This window comes from Camelus ferus, chromosome 17, assembly GCF_009834535.1.
Source record: "Camelus ferus isolate YT-003-E chromosome 17, BCGSAC_Cfer_1.0, whole genome shotgun sequence".
Classification (NCBI taxonomy): Eukaryota; Metazoa; Chordata; class Mammalia; order Artiodactyla; family Camelidae; genus Camelus; species Camelus ferus.
In genome coordinates, this window is record NC_045712.1 from 16,545,960 (window position 1) to 16,565,987 (window position 20,028).

The 20,028-nt window shown below is 39.0% G+C and overlaps 1 pseudogene; it reads left to right on the top strand.

The window, feature by feature from the left end:
- The first annotated feature begins 1,010 nt into the window (after nt 1–1,010).
- On the top strand, nt 1,011–19,646 carry LOC102511532 (annotated as a pseudogene).
- The last annotated feature ends 382 nt before the right edge of the window (nt 19,647–20,028 follow it).

A 20,028-nucleotide genomic window follows, 5' to 3' on the forward strand; every position in this document is an offset into this window, starting at 1 on the left:
CACTTAGATTGCTTCTTTTTTTTTTTTAACAGGCTTCATTCAAACACTTAAATTGCTTTAAAAAAGGCTACATCAAAGTTTATAAATATCAGCTAAGTAAAATCGCCCTTTGAATTTGATGTCAGGAAGGCTGTGCTCTCTTGGGGCTGTTTAATAGTCATCATTCATTGAACAAATACTGTATGTAAGCACGTGCCATGCAATTGTTTAAAATTATGTACATGCTTTCATCCAAGCTCCCTTATCAATAGTGTTACGGAAATGAAAGAGGTATAATAGTAGAGGTTAAGGATCATTTCTTTCCCCTTTAATATAAAATAAAAAAAGAAAAACACAGGTGAAGTTATTAATACAGATATGAGTATGCTCATTGCAGTGTTGTTTCCACTGGCTGAAAATCAGAAACAACCCAAATGTCCCACAATAGGAAATTTGTTAAGTAAGTGGTCATATTAATCAGAATTCTCTCTCTCTATTTTTTTATATATAGGTACATAAGAGGAGATTTATTATGGGAATTGGCTCACAAGATTATGGAGGCTGAGGAGTTCCACAACATAACATCTCAAGCTGGAGAACCAAGAAAGCTGGTGGAATAATTTGGTCTGAGGCAGAAATTCTGAGAACCAACGGAGCTGATGGTGTAACTCCCAATACAAGGCCAAAGGCCATAGAACCAGGAGCTCTGGTGTCTGAGAGCAGAAGAAGATGGATGACTCAGCTTAAGAAGAGAGAGAATTTGCCCCTCCTCCACATTTTTGTGCTATTTGGGCCCTCAGCAGATCGGAAGGTGCCCAGCCACAATGGCAAGGACAGATCTTCTTTACACAGTCTACTGATTCAAAAGCTAATCTCTTCCAGAAGTACCCTCTCAGATACAGCCAGAAATAATGTTGTACCAGCTCTCTGGGAATCCCTTAGCCCAGATAAGTTGATGCATGAAATTCACCATCACGATGATAAAGAATGTAGTCATTAAAACTGCAATGAGGAAGAGTGATGAAGACGTGGAGAAGTGCTCACAAGTAAACTCCTAACAGTGTATACAGTGAGACTCCATTTTCTAAGGTTTTATGTATGTGTGGAAAGTTGATTAGAAAAGACATATTCTAAACATTAGCAATGAGAAAAATTAATGTTAGCCCATGGCTATTTTCCGTAATAAAACAATGGGTGGTTTTATGTTCTTATTTTTCCTTGTCTTTACTTAAGAAATATCCTACATTGCTTTGGTAATTCACAAAAATGGGAAAAATCACAAAAGAGAGAAGGAAAGAAGAGAGAGGGAGATGGAAACATAAAAACCCAACATAGACTGAATAGGTTAATGTTAAAAAAGAAATGGAGAACAATATTGTACTATGTGATTTAACTTTTTCTTTCTTTTGCATTTCTCAGGTTCTTCTTTTTTTTTCCTGGGCCCAACTGTTTTGGACCAAGATTTAGGTTTGTTTGACTAGGCAATGAACCTTGTGGTTTACCCTGTGCTATAAATTTCTTGACCCACACATTGCTCTGCTATGGAGATATCTAAACACTTTATAAACATTTTCCTTTCAATTACTACCACAGGCAGATACTTCAGTAACAGGGGCCACCATTTTGAAATCTTGTTTACAATTTATGAATTTACAGAATTACTGAATGCATTTCCTGATCCATACCACTCCTGGAGTACAAGTGAAATACAGAAATAAATACAAAACAATGATGGTGATGAGAATGATTAAATCACATGAAAAAATAAAAGTATAGATATTTGACTTGAACCTTGGAGAAAGGTAGTTTGTTATAAAGGTAGGGAGAATGTGTGTTTTTAACTACAGATAAATTATGCTGGAATTAAAACACGGAGGCTGTTATACTATCATTTCCTCTAATATTAATGTGCTCAGGTGATTGAAAATTACAGTATGGATGTAGAATATGATTAGGCAACGGCACAGTTTGCAGGGTTTGGGAAGTCAACCATTATGGATGAATGGGTGTGCTATTCTAATTAGCCAGCCAGCCCAAAGTCTTATGGCCATGCATTCCATGAAGTGGTGAAGAGTGGATTTCGTACATTTGCCATATCCATTAGAATCACATGACCTTCCCATGACCCTCTTTCCCTTTCAAATGCTCACTGCCAAATAGCTGGAAAGCATGCTCCATTTTTACAGACTTAACTCCTTCCTATCCCAGTTGCTCTTTGCTCAATGGCAATCTTCCCCCTATTCCTCCCTTGCCATTCCTCTCTTGAAGGTGTCTGCTTGGATGCCAAGGACCTCCTTGCTGTATCTCTCTTAAATTCTTATATACTTGATGCCTCTTTTATTGACTTTCATAATTCTACAATGACAGTGCATTGCAGTTGATGACAACTATATTGTCTCACCTGATCCTTATAGCAAATATGAATATAGAAAGAACAGGTCCCATTGCCCTCACTTTAGAGATGAGACCAACATTCTGAAATGTTAAGTGATTTTGTTCCAGATCTTTGATATCTGGCAGAGCTAGGACTTGAATGCTGGTTTTTTGACACTAACTCAAGACTTTGTGCCCAGTGTACATGTCAATATCTTACAGCGATCAACAGAATCTCCTCCTTTTCCTCTAATTTGTCTTTCTCCATCTTCCTAGGTGGGTCCTTGTCTTCCTCTTTTAGGGAACATATAGGTGGTCATGAAGGGTCTCTACCTTCTCCAGCCTCACTTCTTAAGCAGTAATTCCTACTTGAGAAGGCTTTCCAGGTTCCTATTGTTGACATGAGCCATTACTCCCTCCATCCTTTTCCCCCAACACTTAATTTTCGTCTCCATATGGCTTTAATCATATAATGCCTCATGGGCTTCACTCCCTGATACAGAGGATCTCTGTCACTCATTTTAGCCTCTTCCTGACCATAATGCTATGTATCCAGGTGTTAAATATCTTTTCATTAACATGTAATTGAACTTAAAAAAAAATCTTTGTGCATCAAAAGACAACAACAACAAAGTGAAAGGCAATGTACTGATGGGGAAAAATCATAAATTTCTCCATGACAGGACAATCAGACTCAGTCAGAACTGAAACACATATAACATGCCTCCACTTGTGATGGGCCTTTCCCAATGTTCAATGCGCATCTGCATTAAACATTAACCAGACCTCCTCAAGGCAGGAGGATATAATCAACCTTTGAAAGAAATGGTCCCTTTCTTCTGATGCCAGCATTGTAATTTTTAAAATTACTATTTCTCTCTTATCCTGTACAGGGAGTCATATTGGCTCACTCTATACATGCATACCTGACCAAAACATCTCTGATGAACTTTATGAATAATGTTAATCTGTCAGTATGATACATGTATCTTTGTATCAAAAATGTATGAAACTGCATCTGTAACTTTATTGGTGGGACATTTCTCAGAGCTTCTGAGAGTGTGTCTCCTGTTTTATAATCCTCAGTTTGTCTTGAATAAAATTCTCTGTTTTTCTTCTTAGCTTGATTGTTAATTGAATTTTTGTTGCCACCACACAATGGGAGAAAATATTTGCAAAGCATATATCTGATAAGGGATTAATATCCAGAATATATAAAGAGCTCCTACAACTCAACAACAAAACAAACAACCCAATTCAAAAAGGACAAAGGACTTCCTAAATGTCCATCAACAGATGACTAGATAAAGAAGATGTTGTATATTTATGCAATGGAATACTATTCAGCCATAAAAATGACAATATAACACCATTTACAGCAACATGGATGTCCCTAGAAAATGTCATTCTAAGTAAAGTAAGCCAGAAGAGAAAGAAAAATAACATATGAGATCGCTCATATGTGGAACCTAAAAGAAAAAAGAACACAAATATAAAACAGAAATAGACTCATAGACATAGAATACAAACTTGTGGTTGCCAAGGGGTTAAGGGGTGGGAAAGGACAGACTGGGATTTCAAAATTTGTGGATACTGACAGGCATATGCAGAATAGATAAACAAGATTATACCGTATAGCATGGGGAAATATATACAAGATCTTGTGGTAGCTCACAGCGGAAAAAAATGTGACAATGAATATATGTATGTTCATGTATAAGTGAAAAATTGTGCTCTACACTGGAATTTGACACAACATTGTAAAATGACAATAACTCAATAAAAAAATGTAAAAAAACAAAAAGAGGACAAAGGACTTGAATAGATATGTCTCCAAAGAAGGTGATGAATAAGCACATGAAAAGGTGCTCAACTTCACTAACCATTAGGGGAATGCAATTCATGCAAATCAAAACCACAGTGAGATACCACTTCACTTTCATTAGGGTGGCTATTATTAAAAAAGAAAGAAAGAAAGAAAATAATCCCAAACCCCCCAAACAAACAGAAAACAACAAGTGTTGAGAAGGATGTAGAGAAACTGAAATCCTCATGCATTGCTAGGGGCAGTGTAAAATGGTGCAGCCACTGTAGCAAACATTATGGTGATTCCTCAAAAATTAAACACATATGATCCACAAATTTAACTTCTGGGTATATAACCAAAAGAAGTGAAAGCAGGGATTCAGACAAATACGTGTACACTGATGTTTATAGCAGCATTACTCAAAACAGTCAAAAGGTAGAAACAGCCTAAATGTCCATTGACAGATGAATAGAGAAACAAAATGTGGTATATATATAATACTATTCAGCCTTAAAAAGGACTGAAACTCTGATACATGCTAGAAAAGGAATGAACCTTGAAGACATTGTGCTAAATAAATAAGCCAGACACAAAAGGATAAATACTGTATGTTTCCATTGTTGTCTGAAATAAAGGCGCAGCTTAAAAGTTGAGAGTTAGGTTTTATTTGGCGGGAGGACTCGAGCTGGGATGACAGCCTCTCAGATGGCTCTGAGGGACTGCTCAGAAGAGGTAGGGAGGAGCTAGGATATACAGGAGCTTTACAACAAAGAAAGAAAAGTAGTTGGAACAATAAAAGATTATTTGTTATCTAAAGAAAAACAGGCATCTCAAGTTAAAGAATTTAGGACTTTTCTATGTATGGGAGGAAGCAAACATTTGGACTCACTGAATTCATTCCTTTGACAAGCATCTAGCTATCTAGGGCCAGTATCTTGTCCTTTCTTATTCTGAGTCCCCTCAGAGTGCACCATTGTGAGTGGCTGCAGAGGCTGAGCTGCAGGCTTGTCTTCAAGGGGTTGGGGTGGCATCAGCCGCTGATGACTTGGTTTCAGCATTCTTTGTTTACTGATACAGTTTGCAGTATTTTTCGTTCACACATATATGAGGTACATAGGATTGTCAAATTCATAGAGACAGAAAGTCAATAGTGGATATCAGGGCCTAGGTGGAGGAGGAATGAGGAGTTATTGCAAAATGGGTAGTTTCAGTTTGGGAGGATGAAAAAGTTCTGGAGATTTGACAGTGGTGCACAACAATGTGAATGTCCTTAATGCCACTGAAGAGTACACTTGAAGGTGGTAATAATGGTAAATTTTGTTATGTATATTTTACCACAATAAAAAAAATTAAAAAGAATGCAATTGAACCAAATTGCAGTCCAGAGGACATATTTAATGTTCTGCGCAGCATCTCATAGGGGTTGTATAATATGGTGGATAAGTATTCTCATTCCAGAGCCAGCCAGCCAGCCATAAGATTGAACCCCAGCCTCATCACTGACGAATTGTGTGACCTTTGGCAGGTTACTTACTTCACTGAGCCTCACCCTCCATAGCTCTGGAATCTGCATGATTAAGAACAGCAACAACCACTTGGGCGGTTATGGGGATTAGATAAGGAATGCAGGACGTTTCGCAAAGTGCTTGAACTAGAGCAAGCCTTCCAGTTGAAACTACTTGTAGGATTTCACATATTTTACACATGCTAAATAATGACAATTTATAGGGTTTCCTGGTGAGTTTTTTACCTCCTGGGCTATCACTTGGGATGGAATCTTTGTGCAATCATCCATTTTCATGGACGTATGGAGCCTTATTATCTTCAGTTTGCTTTAGCCTCACTTCCTCATCATCTGCCTAATGGACTCAGACCTGCAAAGGATGAGTGAACCAGACCGGTGAGGCTTGTCAGCCATCCTTGGCAGAGATCTATGACATGGATATAGTTTTGCAGCCATTTCCATACTGCACATTTTTGCCTTGGATTGTAGTGCTGGTCCTTATTTGTCCGTGCATATGCGGCTAATGATATTTGGGGTGCATTTTGTAATATTAAGCCAGAGGCCACATGGGATATTATTTAATAAGGACAGGATGTGTCTACATGTCCCATTTAAGTTTGTTTCTTGTCTTGCTAAACAATTTCACAGAGCATATCTGAGGGCAGAGTTCCCCTTTCAACTCTGGGAGAGATCCGTTCTCAGGTAAGCATCACAGCCTGTGGAACACGAGCAGGAAGTAGGCCCTTTTGGGACCATTAACTACTGCGAGTTAAAAAAAAAAAAGTAGCAAAGTGAAAAGTCTTGTCTTAAATATGGAGAAGAATATTTGCCTTTACTTGTTTGGAATTTGGGTAAATGTAACCATTCTGAAGTTTACCTCTGTACTATCTATGAAGTATGGGGTTATAAGGTAAATGAATCAGATAAATAAGATAGTTTGGGTAAATGTTTAACCCGCTTTTGAGAATCAACTGTTTTTTAAGGATTTAACTGGGCCAGTTTCCAGGAATTCTCCAAAACCCTATGCTCTAGTCAAATTTATCTTATAACTTCCCCTTCCCCCTTTTAACCTCCCACTCCCCAGTTTATCTTCTTCCATGCCATTTATTATATGCCTTTGTCCACTAGGCAGGAAAGCCTGTTTCCCTCTCCTCTAGTGCCAACCAGTTCATAAAACATTGACAAAACATTGAGCACGAGTCAGAACCTGTGTTAAATTCTGGAGAGACAGAGAAGTGAAGCATGAAGGCAGATGACTACAGGGGTTAAGAGCACAGACACCGGTGTTAGATGGACATGGATTTGAGTCCTGGCTCTATCACTTAATGACTGTGTCACTGGGTAAAGTTCTTAATCTCTGTGAGTCTCAGATTTCTGATGCCTAAAATGGATAATTACAATATCTTACCCTGACAATTGTTATATAGAGAAAATGAAATAGAGTTATGTCTATTAAGCAGGTATTTCTGGTTGCAAGGGTCAGAAACAGAATCCAAAATGTCATAAGCACAAAAGAGGCTATAATGGCTCATATAACTGAAAAGTTTAGGAGTAAATTTCAGGTACAGCTGAATCCAGGGGACTTAATGTTGTCAACATTCTGCCTCTTTTTCCATATTTAGCTTTTGCTTTCTTCTGTGTTGGCTTCATTTTCAAGAGAACTTCCCAGGTTTACGTTTTTATCCTTATAGCCAGTCATCAAAGCAGAAAGAGACCAACTCCCTCCCAAAAAGTTCTGTCGAAATAGGAACCAGTTCTCTTGGATCAATCTGGCTTATCCCCTGACCAATGACCACAGTAAGGGAGATGGAATATGTTCAGAAATTCAGCCTGTTTCACAAGTCCACTCACCTTAAATTAAATGGCCCACAAGCAAAGTAAAATCTAGATTCTGTTTTCAAAAGAAAAGGAAATGGATGCCAGTAGACAAAAGTCAGGTGTCCACCAGAGCGGTTAACACAGAGGCTGGCATACAGCAATATCTGTTGTTATTATTATAATTATTAGTTTGAAAATGATTGAAATGAAAATAAAATTAAATAATAAAGTCATGATTTGCTTGAAGTAATGAAAATGATTAAAATGAAAATAAAATGGGACATTATGCAGTTTTCCATTACAAATGGAGAGGATAATTAGGACGGAGCAGAGTTGTTACTGAAGGCATACGAAGAAGACACCAAGAGTGACTGAAAATACTTCAAGGACTGTTTGCTCCTTGACAGCTCCTGAAAGTTCCACTGAACGATGGTACATGCCAACAACGAACGCCCATAATTATGACTGTTTATGAAATGTCTTCTTATATAATGTTGAGGGATCTCTGACCATTTTATATTTGACCCTCTAACTGGGTAGCCTGTTCAGTAAATTAATTGATCTTTTATGAAAGCCAGATTTATGAAGTCCTCCTGTATTTTGCTGGTGTCCTGCCCAGCATTTTGTGGGCATGGAATAAAGTGTTCAGTAAATACTTTTTGATTAATAATAGGTAAAAAGAAGTAGCTAATGCACATTATAAACAAGTCTCATTTACCAATTAAAACTAGCCCTAACATGAGGCCCAGTACTTTGTTAACCATTTTTTCATTTCAAAGGCATGTACTAGAAAAACAACATTTATTTTCTTTTCAAATAGTTTCCTGTTCATATTTTGCTAATTTAGATTATACTCATTAATCCAAATTAGTGCTCTTTTATAGTATTCACACTCTTGAATACTTATTCCTCCATCCACATATTAGTTAAAAGCTGCTTCAGTTTTCCAAAAATGTGATCCCATTATGTCCCTAAGACATTGAGTCATATGTTTTCGCCTGATTGATATTTTTTCTTGTTTTTTCTATTAATGCAGGTTGATCAGCATCTCAGCTTCTGAAAAATGTGTTTCAAGGTCTACTTCATTTAGGAAGATCATACCATAGACAGGAAGTATAATTAGTTTACCATCGAAATCCTTTTGTTTTTGCAATGAACTTTTAATAAGTTCAATCCATTATTTTCCATCCATCATGCCTTAAGAATATATCTTGCTTGATTTATGATGCACAACTTCATTATCTCCCTAAGTTATAATCAATATCTATAAGGTGCTGTGGTTAATTTGGTAACATTTTATTATTTGTCTTTGCATTTAAGAATCTTTAACTCTTATTTTTTTCTGTGCATTTCTAGAGATTATGGCCAGTACTTTTGGGTTTTCACTCTCTTTTGGTGCTGATTATTTTCTGTTCTATTTGACTCTAGTCCTTGTTCTATTGCCTTAAAAATTCTCCCTAACTAGCAGTTCCTATCACTATCCTCCCTGTCTGTAACTGCCCTTGATGGTGCTGGGGGTTCACCATAGGGATTACCCAAACATTCATTATCTCAATTTGATCATCAGAGGGAAAAAAAAATCCTGGATATACCCATATCACACCATGTGGAGCAGTTTTGTAAAGAAAATACCAATGTTTACATACATATTTAATGCACATTTATAAATACATTAAAAAAATTTTAAACCAACGAATCAGCTTATCTAGGGAATTCACAATGTATTAAAAAATAAAGAAATCAGTTTTCTTTAAATCATATCTGTTGTAATTTAGGATTCATCCATGAGATTGAGCAAAAGCTTTAAAAAAAGTTCTTTTTAGAGCATAAATCTCTTTGGCAAACGGTAGAAAGAGAAGACCAGCTGAGTGATTTCTTACTTTCAAATCATGTATTCAGGTACCCTGTGAATGGCAAGGATGGAGTTATGGTCACCTGAATGTATAAGTTTTAAAATTGAATTATAAAACTATCTATAAAATATCTAGCTATGAAATTGTTATTTTTTAAATCATTATTTACTCAGCATCATCCTCCCTTTTCACTCAGGATAGAGGAGGATCCTGGTGGCTGAGAAATATTTGGACTATTCCTACATCTTTATGGGATCTCAAGCCTTAACCTCTTCTAGATGGAAAGATTCTTTGTTTAAAAGATTATAGAAACATCACAATATCTATTGGTGAAGAACATAACATATACTCTCCATACAGTGATTCTGTACTGGGCAATTATATTATACTTTTTATGGATGCTTGAAATGACTAGCTGGTTCTATTTTCTGGAGGAAGGAGATGGTCCCTATAACAACAGTGTGTTTACAGTACCTTCCCAGATGACTAAATTGTCTATATTTCAGGGGATAGTTTTATTGGTCATCCAGGTCATGTAGATGAAGAAGCTACCATAGTCAATACTATCTTAGCTTTAGCTGGTGATGTTATCTCAACATAGTTATATTACTCTTTATAGCCTAGAACGAATAGTTTGTCCACTCTGATTCTGCTAGGATTATTTTTATTTTTACTTGAAAAAACCCAACTTTACTGAGATACAATTTATTTTTACAATTGACATACTATACAATTTACTCATTTTAAGTGTATAATTCAATTGGTTTTTTAAAATTAGTTCCCTGTGCTGTACAGTAGGACCTCGTTGTTTATTTTATATATCGTAGTTTGAATCTGCTAATCCAAAATCCTAATTTATTCCTTCTACCCCCTTTCCCCTTCGGTAACTGTAAATTTGTTTTCTATGCCTGTGTCTTTCTGTTTTGTAAATAAGTTCATTTGTATCATATTTTAGGTTCCACATATGAGTGATATCGTATATTTGTCTTTCTCTGACTTACTCAATAGTATGATAATCTCTAGGTCCACCCATGTTGCTGCAAATGACATTATTTTATTTTTAATGGCTGAGTAGTATTCCATAGAATATATATATATAGATATATATATATATATGTGTGTGTGTGTGCGTGTGTGTGTATCACATCTTTATCCATTCATCTGTTGATGGACAGCCATGTCTTGGCTATTGTAAATAGTGCTGCAATACTTTGTGGTGCATGTATCTTTTCGAATGAGAGTTTACTACAGATATATGCGCAGATATTGCTGGATCATACGGAAATTTTTAGTTTTTTAAGGAACCTCCATACTGTCCTCCATAGTGGGTGCACCAATTTACATTCCCACCAACAATGTAGGAGGCTTCCCTTTTTCCCACACCCTCTTCAGCATTTATTGTTTGTAGACTTTCTAATGATGGCCATTCTCAATGGTGTGAGGGGATACCTCATTGTAGTTTTGATTTGCATTTCTCTAATAATTCTGTCAGGATTATTTCTGCACAAGCTAGATTGTAAGAAGAACGTGAAACCAAGAGTGGATTGGGTGCAAATCTGTTCAGAAAACAGAGTATAATAAAACAAAGGATCAGCTAAAGGGTTTTGGTTCTGTAAGAGAACCCATTTGACCATTTATTATCTCACAGATTTTAAGAAAAAGCTGTATTGAGGTATAATTTACAAACCATAAAATTCACTCATTTTAAGTGTATGATTCAATGATTTTTAGCAAATATAGTTTTGCGATGATCACAGCTACCTAATTTTTGAACATTTTTATCACTCCCCAAAGAAATGCCCATTTGCAGTCACTCCCCACTTTCAGACAACCATTAATCTACTTTGTTTCTATGGATTTGCCCTTTCTGAATATTTCACATAAACAGAATCATACATTATGTGGGGTTTTTTTGGGGGGGGATTTGGGTTTTTTTCACTCAGCATAATTTTTTGGGTTCACCCCATTGCAGTATTTATCAAAATGTAATTCACTTTTATAGTATTCCGTTGTATGAATATGCCATGTTTTGTTTATCCACTCATCAGTTATTTCTACTTCTTGGTTGTTAGGAACATTTGTGTTCCAGCCATTAACACATTCCAGCCATTGTGGACACATTTTCTGTTCTCTTGGCTAGATATCTAGGAATGATTTTGCTGTTCATATGGTAAATTATATTCAATATTTTAAGAAAGTTCTAAATTTTTTTCAAAGAGGTTGCATCATTTTATCGTCTCACCAGCAATATATGAGGGTTCCAGTTTCTCTGCATGTTTGTCAACACTTGTTATTGTGTGTCTTTTTGATTATAGATACTCTTCAGTGTGACATGGTATCTCATAGAGTTTAATGGGCATTCATTCCCATCCATGCATCATTCAACCATCCATCAGATAACTGCTGAATATTTACCACATACCAGCCCCTATACGAAGTATCAAGTATACAGAGAATAAATAACATCTCTAAAATCAAGGAATTCACAGGCTACTGGAAGTACAAGACTACTAGATATGTTTCATTGTCAGATCCACTCATGAAGCATTCTAGGTAACCTATCCTCCTTCCTGGCCCTCAGCCACTGCAGGCTGGGCTAGAGATGAACATCTGACCCAAAGGTGGCCACTACATTGGTTGGCCACCTATCTGACTTCTAAGGCATCACCAAAAGTCAGATGAATTTGGCTTCTCAGATACCCTCTCCTAGAGGCTGTCATAGAAGATGGGCACTAGAGTAGGCAAACCATCTGGGGTCTGAGGATATTGCTGCTGGACTGTGTCTCAGATGACCAGGCAGAGGAAGCCAGGCAAGGGGAAGGGGAAGGGGAAGAGGGAAGGAGCTGACTCTGAAATGCAGAAATGAGAAAAGCCCCATAGAGAAATCTTGGTTGTTCTGCTCCTCATGTTCTTATCAGCATACAGTGCAACTGAAATTTGTTACCTCTTCTGTGAGAATGCTGTAACAATGAAGCCCCACCTCCCATTTTCACTTGAGCTGAGGTGGGAAGCCCCATAAAAAGACTGGCAGGACCCCCCAAGCAGGGCCGCTACTCTCCCGCCAGAACCATCCGGTTCCCTGGCCCAGAGGCTCTATCTCACTTTTTACCTCTGAAACGGCTTACTTACCCCTAAAATTCTATTGGTTCCCTGAGCTCACTTCTGATTGGTTATTTCCTTCACTCCTGTTTGGTTACTTCTCTCCCTCTTGATTGGTCTATTTCTACAAAGCTTGTTCCTAGTTGGTCAACTATTGTTATACTTTATTTGCATATGATGTTGCAAAGTGTAAATTGGCAGCCTATAAAGGCCTGTGTAAACCTAGAGCTTGTGTAAACCTAGGGCCTGTGCAACCTAGGCCTGTGTAAACCTAGGGTCCAGAGCTTGGAGTGTTAACTCCTCTAGGCCCACTGGTGTAATAAACCTGAGTTCTCCAACTCTCCAAGTGCTGCTTGGTCTCTCGCTCAGATTCAGGTTGCTATCACAACTGAGCTGTAACACCGAGCTGTAACACTGAGCTATAACAGCATTTTTCCGTAACAGAGCTACTTTGAGTAGGTTTCTGCTGCTTATAGCCAAAGTGCTTTGAGGGGAAGAGCTATAATGCTAACTTGTGAACATTTTGTTAGCATTCTCACTCTTAGGTGCTTCTATACAGGCCTTTCCAATTGTGACCATTATTTATCAATTTCTTCTTTCTGAACTATGGACACATAGTGTCTAATTATGCATATTAGTAAAGGTAAACAAATATGTAAACCAAATCATCAGACCATCTCCTCCTCCTCTCAAATTTCACAGTTCACTTTGTAATGATTAAAAATAATTATTCATATCACCTGAATACCTCACTGTTACTCATTTTAGAAACTGTTATTGACTGCCTACCTTTTCTAGACACTGCCTGTGATGCTGGAAAGACGAGGAGAATAGGAGGTCCTGCCCTTGGTGAGCTTTCCCATGAGTGGTAGACTTAGAGTTACACTGAGTAACAGAGAAGGATTAAAAATGTATGTGAATACTTCACAAAATGGATACAAGAAAAAGGATGGTATTATTGTGCCTTATCAGGCATATGATGGTGTTATTTCCCTTGTGAATAGTGCTGCAGTGAAGATGGCTGCCTGAGAATTGACCCACAGCCAATCCCTTCCTGACGGATAAATTATTGTAAAATAAAGCAAAAGAAATTCACCTATAGTAATGGAACAAACAGAAGAGCTTAACTTAAGATAATAAAATCCCCAGAATGGTAGCTACATAGGAAAAAAAAAAAAATAGCAAAAACAAAACAAAAGCCCCTCAAGGATTTATAGTGATTGGAAAGGTGAAGGGGGTGGAGTCCTAGCCCCTAATCCTGTCTGGACTCCCCAGAAACTGACTGGAGAGTCCAGAAAATCTGAGACTTCCCATGGACACCTCAATCTAGAGATGCAGGCACACGAAGAAGTCTCCATGCCTTTGTGCTCCCCTGACCAAAGCACTTCGGAAATAGCTCTGGGAAAGCAGGTGAACCGGATGTAACAGGCTTGGTTGCCTCCCTGAGGAAAGTGAAAGTCCCACGACCGGATGTGAGGAAACAACCGGAAGTCGGAGTGCACGCATTTCTGGGGTGGCGCTCCTGCAGTGGATATCATGAAGTGGGTTCGGAAAGGCCATCCACCCGGGAGGAGTGCAAACTCGGGGATTCTAGGGCACTCCTACACCACCTCCAAGAGCATCCGTGGGACACTGGGGAAGGCCTGGACAGCCCCTGCCTGGCACCCTCAGGACAGAGCCTTGAAGGAAAGCCTTGAAAGCTACAAGGTGTGTGGTGGGGGGGGGGGGGAGAGCAGAGTCTGGTAAGTGGGTAGGGCTGACACCAATTCTGAGACTATGGAAAATTGGCAGAGTTTTTATCAAGAGAAACACTAACAGAATTGTATCAACTTAAGCAAAAGCTTACCTGCCAGGTCAGACTGCCCGTTCGTCGGGTCACCACGACATTGTTCCGGTTATGCCATGCCTCCGTCCTGGGAGACAATGGGAAGAGCAGTAGATTAGACTCAGAAGAACTAACTTCCACTCCCAGCTTGGTGACCTACTTCGTGATATAGGGCATGTGAACGCAATCATGAGCCTTCAGTCTCTTAAGTGCTAAAAAAAAAAAAAAAAATTACACGGTGCCGTGATTCTGCCTACAACCCTGTCAAAGATCACATCTACTTGCCAGTAAATTCTACTGCTGGAAAGAAGGTTCTGAAGTCCCTTCAGCGCTAACTTCAGAACCTGTTCACTTTGCAACTCAAGGACTGAAACCTTGAACTTCTGAATTTGCTGACCTGTTTGAGATGAGGTGGGAGGAAAAGGCTTTTAGTAAATGATGCTCCTTAATCTTTGGTATGTTACTCAAATAATCACAAATGAATGAAATTGCAGTCTTTGGGCAGTGCAGCGAGATTCTTTTATAGCAAGCTTGGCTCCTACCAGCGGACTATCACTCTAAAAACACTCTGGGAGCAATTACACACTCAGTAACCTCTTATTAAGTAGCAATTTTATCTAACCTTACCCATTTCCTTCTGAGTGTGAGAATGAAGAGAGAAATGAATTAAAACACATCACGAGGCTCCATATGCTCTCCTCTTGGTGTGGAGAGCGGCAGGGTGGCATAATATATGCGCCAGTGCAGTGCAGAAGTTAGGGAGGGGAGATTTTGGTTAACACTTCCCAGCTATTCCACCACCCACACTTCAAATCAGTTCGAGTTCCCAATGCTATCAGAGAAATGGGGAGGTGTGGGAGGGAAGTAACGACTTGCAGGCGCCATCCCCATTTCAAGTGGCAAGTGTGCATGTAGTGCTAATCCTGTTTCTGAGTTGGGGGTCTTAACCTGAAGTCAGAGACAACTGAGAAACAGCATGAGACAGTCTTTTGAGGAGGGGGTGATCAGCTATTTCTTTATTCTCATTTCATCTTAATTCTTGGTGGTAAGATTTTTAAAACTTTCCTAAACAGACCTAAATTAATTTATGACAAATTGCGCCAGTGTAACGGTGCTGAAACAAATGCATACAGATAAGTAGGGAGATGAAATGGATCTGGAAGGAGAAGGCCCCAGGATACTGCATGTAAAATATTTTTACTGACATCTTTCTTTCCTGTATAATGATTCCAAATTACCTAATAACAAATTGCTTTCCTTTTTTTTTCCCCTTCCCTTGCTTTTTCTCTATTTCCTCTGGCCAGTGAAAAAAATATAAATAAAAAATATCCTAGAGTCTCTGCCCCTCCTTTTCCTTAATTTTAGAATCTTTGCTACCATTTTCTCTGCCCTTAGTTTTGGAAGATTTGTTATCAATAATTATGAGATCTAATAAATGTTATTTTTTTCTTGATGATTTGAGGGGTAAAGTCTGGGTAAGGACAAACCTAAATTTTAGTTTTTTGCTATTTTTAAGATCACCTGTTTTGGAGTTGTTTAGCTCAAGAGATAGTTACTGTGTCATGGACCCAGACTGTCTGTCCTGTGCTACCAGTTACTAGGCAAATTTCTTAACCCTCTGCCCCTGTTTTCACCTGTTCCAAACAGGAATGGTAGTATTACCTACCTCCTAGGGTTTTGTGGAGGTAAAAGAGATTTACATGTGGAAGGAACAGAAAACCATGCCTGGCACATAGTAGGTCCTCAGTGGAAATTAACTATAGAATTCATTTAGAGAACCAACATTTCTTGAGGACCTGCTGGTATAAGGAATTCTTACAGGCATGTTTAGAGAAACAGGAGACCCAAAATGCGCTGTTACGGAAAATGTTAAAGCTAAGCAATATTTTATTAATATTTTTCATATTATATAACATCATTTAAAAAAACAGACTCCATAGTATTCTGCAATTTAGCTAATATATTGGACAATTATATTGTTGGATGTTCCTCTTTTAGGTGTGGATGTAGCTAATGGAAACACTGGGTCAGCTCCATCATTCTTCAGTTGCTTAGGTGTTTGCATCCTGTTCTGCCTTTTAAAAATATTTCCAGGCATGTTTTGATACATGTTGCCAGATTAAGGTAGGTACCTAATTTGATTTTTCGGTGGATGCATATTATTCCAGAATACTATCAATAAGCCCTTCCCCTTTCTCCTATGACTATTTTTTTAGACTTATTTACTGGCCTTTTTTGCTGGAGAGTAGATGGAGTGGGATAGGCAGTTAATCTGGGCTGGCTGGAAACAAAATAACCTGACTGGCATACTGCACCTGATCTTGTGTCCATCTAATCGACACAGGTGGGATCATAGGTCCTGCCTCACTTCAGGCTCTGAGATCATTCTAGATTTCCTAGTCAGGAAAAACACTGTAGCCAAAGCTTCACAACTCAGTGTCAAGTCAGTGTCAAGTCACACTTCTTTAGGCTTCACTTCTAATTTATTTTCATGTGATCTTGTCACTGGTTTGAGTAGTGAGTTCTCTGTCTTTGCCCCCTGTGTTTGAGTTGCTGCTATGGTTCTCAGCTTAGGAGCCCTGCCTCAGTGATGGTTTTGTCTTGTTCCCCCAGGCTTTGTAGGACCTAGTCCTCCACCATCTCCTTGACCAATTATCTAGATTCTACTCCTGCTCGTGGGTTAATTCTGACTATCTCTTTTGCACTATGGAATCAGATTCATCTCCAAGTCCCAGTCAGCCCTGTTAGGCTAGTTCCACCAAATCTACTTCTGACATGAAATGAGAAAAAAGAAAACAACCAAGTCACTTCTTTTCTCCCTGTTCTGATTATTTATTACTACCTATTACTATTAATGTAACCATTCACCCTGAAACTTAGTGACTTAAACAACAATAGTCATTTCCTTATCTGTCATGGTGTCTCTGGGTCAGTAACTTGGGAAGGGCTCAGCTGGGCAATTATGGCTTAGAGTGTCTTATGCAGTTGCAGTCAGAGGTGTCTGCAAATGGAGCAGCTGGAGGCTAACCAGCCATCTCTCTCTCTTTAGGTAGTCTCAGGTCTCCTCTGTGCAGTCTCTGGTTCAGGTAGATTGGTCTTCCACAGCATGGCACCCTCAGGGCAGTGGGAGTGCTTACATGGTAGCTCAGGGCTCTAGCAGTGTTCTGATGACAAGGACAGAAGTGAAATCTTACTGACTGAATCTTACAAGTAGTGTTGTGTCTCCCATTGGCTATTGGTTGAAACAGTCACAAAAGCCAGCTGACAATCAAGAGGCGGGAACTGGATCCCATCTCTTAATGAGGGATGTGGCCATCTTTGGAAAATGTAATTGATCACATCCCTCTTTCACAACTTCTTCTCCAGTGTCCCTCCAACGTGATGCACTAAGCTCTTTGCAGAAATGGATAGGCAAAATGGGGATTCCTTCTGTGCCCTCTCACCTAGTGAAGGAATGCCTCTTTATCTGTAAAATCAGATCAAGTCCCTCTCCATCCTCTGTGAGGCCTTCCCCAACTTTCTATAGTACGGTCTCCTTTTCTGAGCTATAAAACAACAAACATTGAAATAGTGCCTTATATTTTACAAATCACAGTGCCAAAGATTCCACTTTGTATCTTTATTTCAGATTGTGTTGGTGTGTGTGTGTGTTTCCCCTACTTATGAGCAGGAATCCTGAATTACGAATCCTGGTGTTCCCTCTCACCCTCCCACCACCCTAGCATTGAGCCCACGGTAGTTTTACACAGTAGTTTTACATGGACAACTGCTGAATGAAAAAAAAAAAATGAATGAATGAATGAATAAGAGTTAAAAAGCAAAACTAAAGCATTAGGAGTTGTGCTGAAAAACATAATTCATTGAGAAAATGGGGCTTTAAAAAATGCCTTCCTTTAAAATTGTTTTGGGCTCCGGATATCCTGTTTTTGGTGGGTAGTGGTTCAGTCACAACATTCTAAATCCTCTTGATAATAGGAGTTCACCGGAGATACCTGCTGTTTACCCTGGGCATCCCTTGGACTGTGCTGCCTTCTATGCTTAGCAGACCAGTTAAAGCAGAGTTTATGACAGACCAAAGTGTAAATTAAAGGGCTGGGATACATCATTAGACATATGGTCTCCTAGGAATTTAGATCTTCCTGTAGTAGGTGGAATTTGTAACACTGTGGCCTCTAGGACCATATGGTTGTATTTAGAGATGCCAGCAGAAATAAATACTTAAATTCTAGCACAAGAGTCTTTTTTGCTGGCCTTCTCCACAGCCACAGAAGTTTCCTGTGCAAAATTTAAAAGCACAAAATTAACATTTGGTTCACATCATTTTACTGATTTGTTTGTGGTAATTTCACACAGTGTATGAAATGGGTTCATCAAGGGCCAACCCTACTGAGGGTCAGTGATGCTAGGCTAATCCCTGAGGGGGGCAAGGATCTGTACCTGATCTGTATCACATGACTGTGCACTCTGAGCTACAGCTGATTAGACTGGGCTGGTTCCACACCAAAGACAACAACTGAAGCCAGTGCCTTACGAAATGGCTTGGCTTTATGAGAGCTGCTCTAAATAGAAATGTAACAAAAGAAACAAAAAAAGAAACTCCACTAGCAACAAAGTAACTGGAAATTAAAATTACAGAAACAATGCTATTTACAACAGCATCAGAAAAATGAAATACTTAGGGGTAAATCTGACAAAAGATGTTCTAGACCCGTACACTGAAAATTACAAAATATTGCAGAGAGAAACTAAAGATGTTATAAAACATGGAGAGAGAATCTATTCTAAGACGCATTATTAATGTGCTGATTCTCCCCAGGTTAAACTATAGTGTCTGTATGACCCCTTTCAAAATTCCAACAGGCTGTTTTAAGAGCCAAACCAGACCCACAGCCACCATGAACAGCAAAGGTCAATATCCAACAAAGCCAGCCTACCCTGAGCCTCCTGGGAATCCTGTGTACCCTCAGACTTTGCCTCTTCCTCAGGCTCCACCCTACAGTGATGCTCCACCTGCCTACTCAGAGCTCTTTTGTCCAAGTTCTGTACACTCAGGAGCTGCCACAGTCCCCATCATGTCAGCTGCACTTCCTGGCTCTTCACTGTATCTTCCCAGTCTGTGGCTACTGGACCTTTAGGTTCCACAGTCCCCTGGCTTATTATCCAGTTAGTCCCATCTTCCCACCTGGTTCAGCAGTACTCGGGGAAGGAGGGTATGATGTGGGTACTAGATTTGGAACTGGTGCTACTGCTGGCAGCTTTCCTCCCCCTCCCCCTGGATGCCCTCCCAATGCTGCTCAGCTGGCAGTCCTGTAGGGAACCAATGTCCTCATAACTCAGCAGAAGGGAAAATTCTTCATGGGCAGCTCGGATGGCAGCTACACCATCTGATGAAGAACCAAGGGCACCTCTGTACCGAGAAAGACATCACATACCTTCAGCACTTCTCACAATGTAACTGCTTTAGTCATATTAACCTGGAATAGCAGTTTAGACACATGTTGTTGGGGTGTCTTTCTGGTACCCAAATTTTCAGGCACTTTTTAAACCTAATATGGAACCATGTAATGGTTCCTAAAGCATTTTGAGATAGTATCCATTCATAAAACGGATGTGGGTGAAGCAGCCCTAAGGATCTTCCTTTAATTCCTCCTGAGTAATACTGTACCATACTGGTCTTTGCTTTTAGTAATAAAACATCAAATTAGGTTTGGAGGGAACTTTCATATTCCTAAGAATTAAAGTTGCCAAATTATTTTGGTGTAAAAAGAAA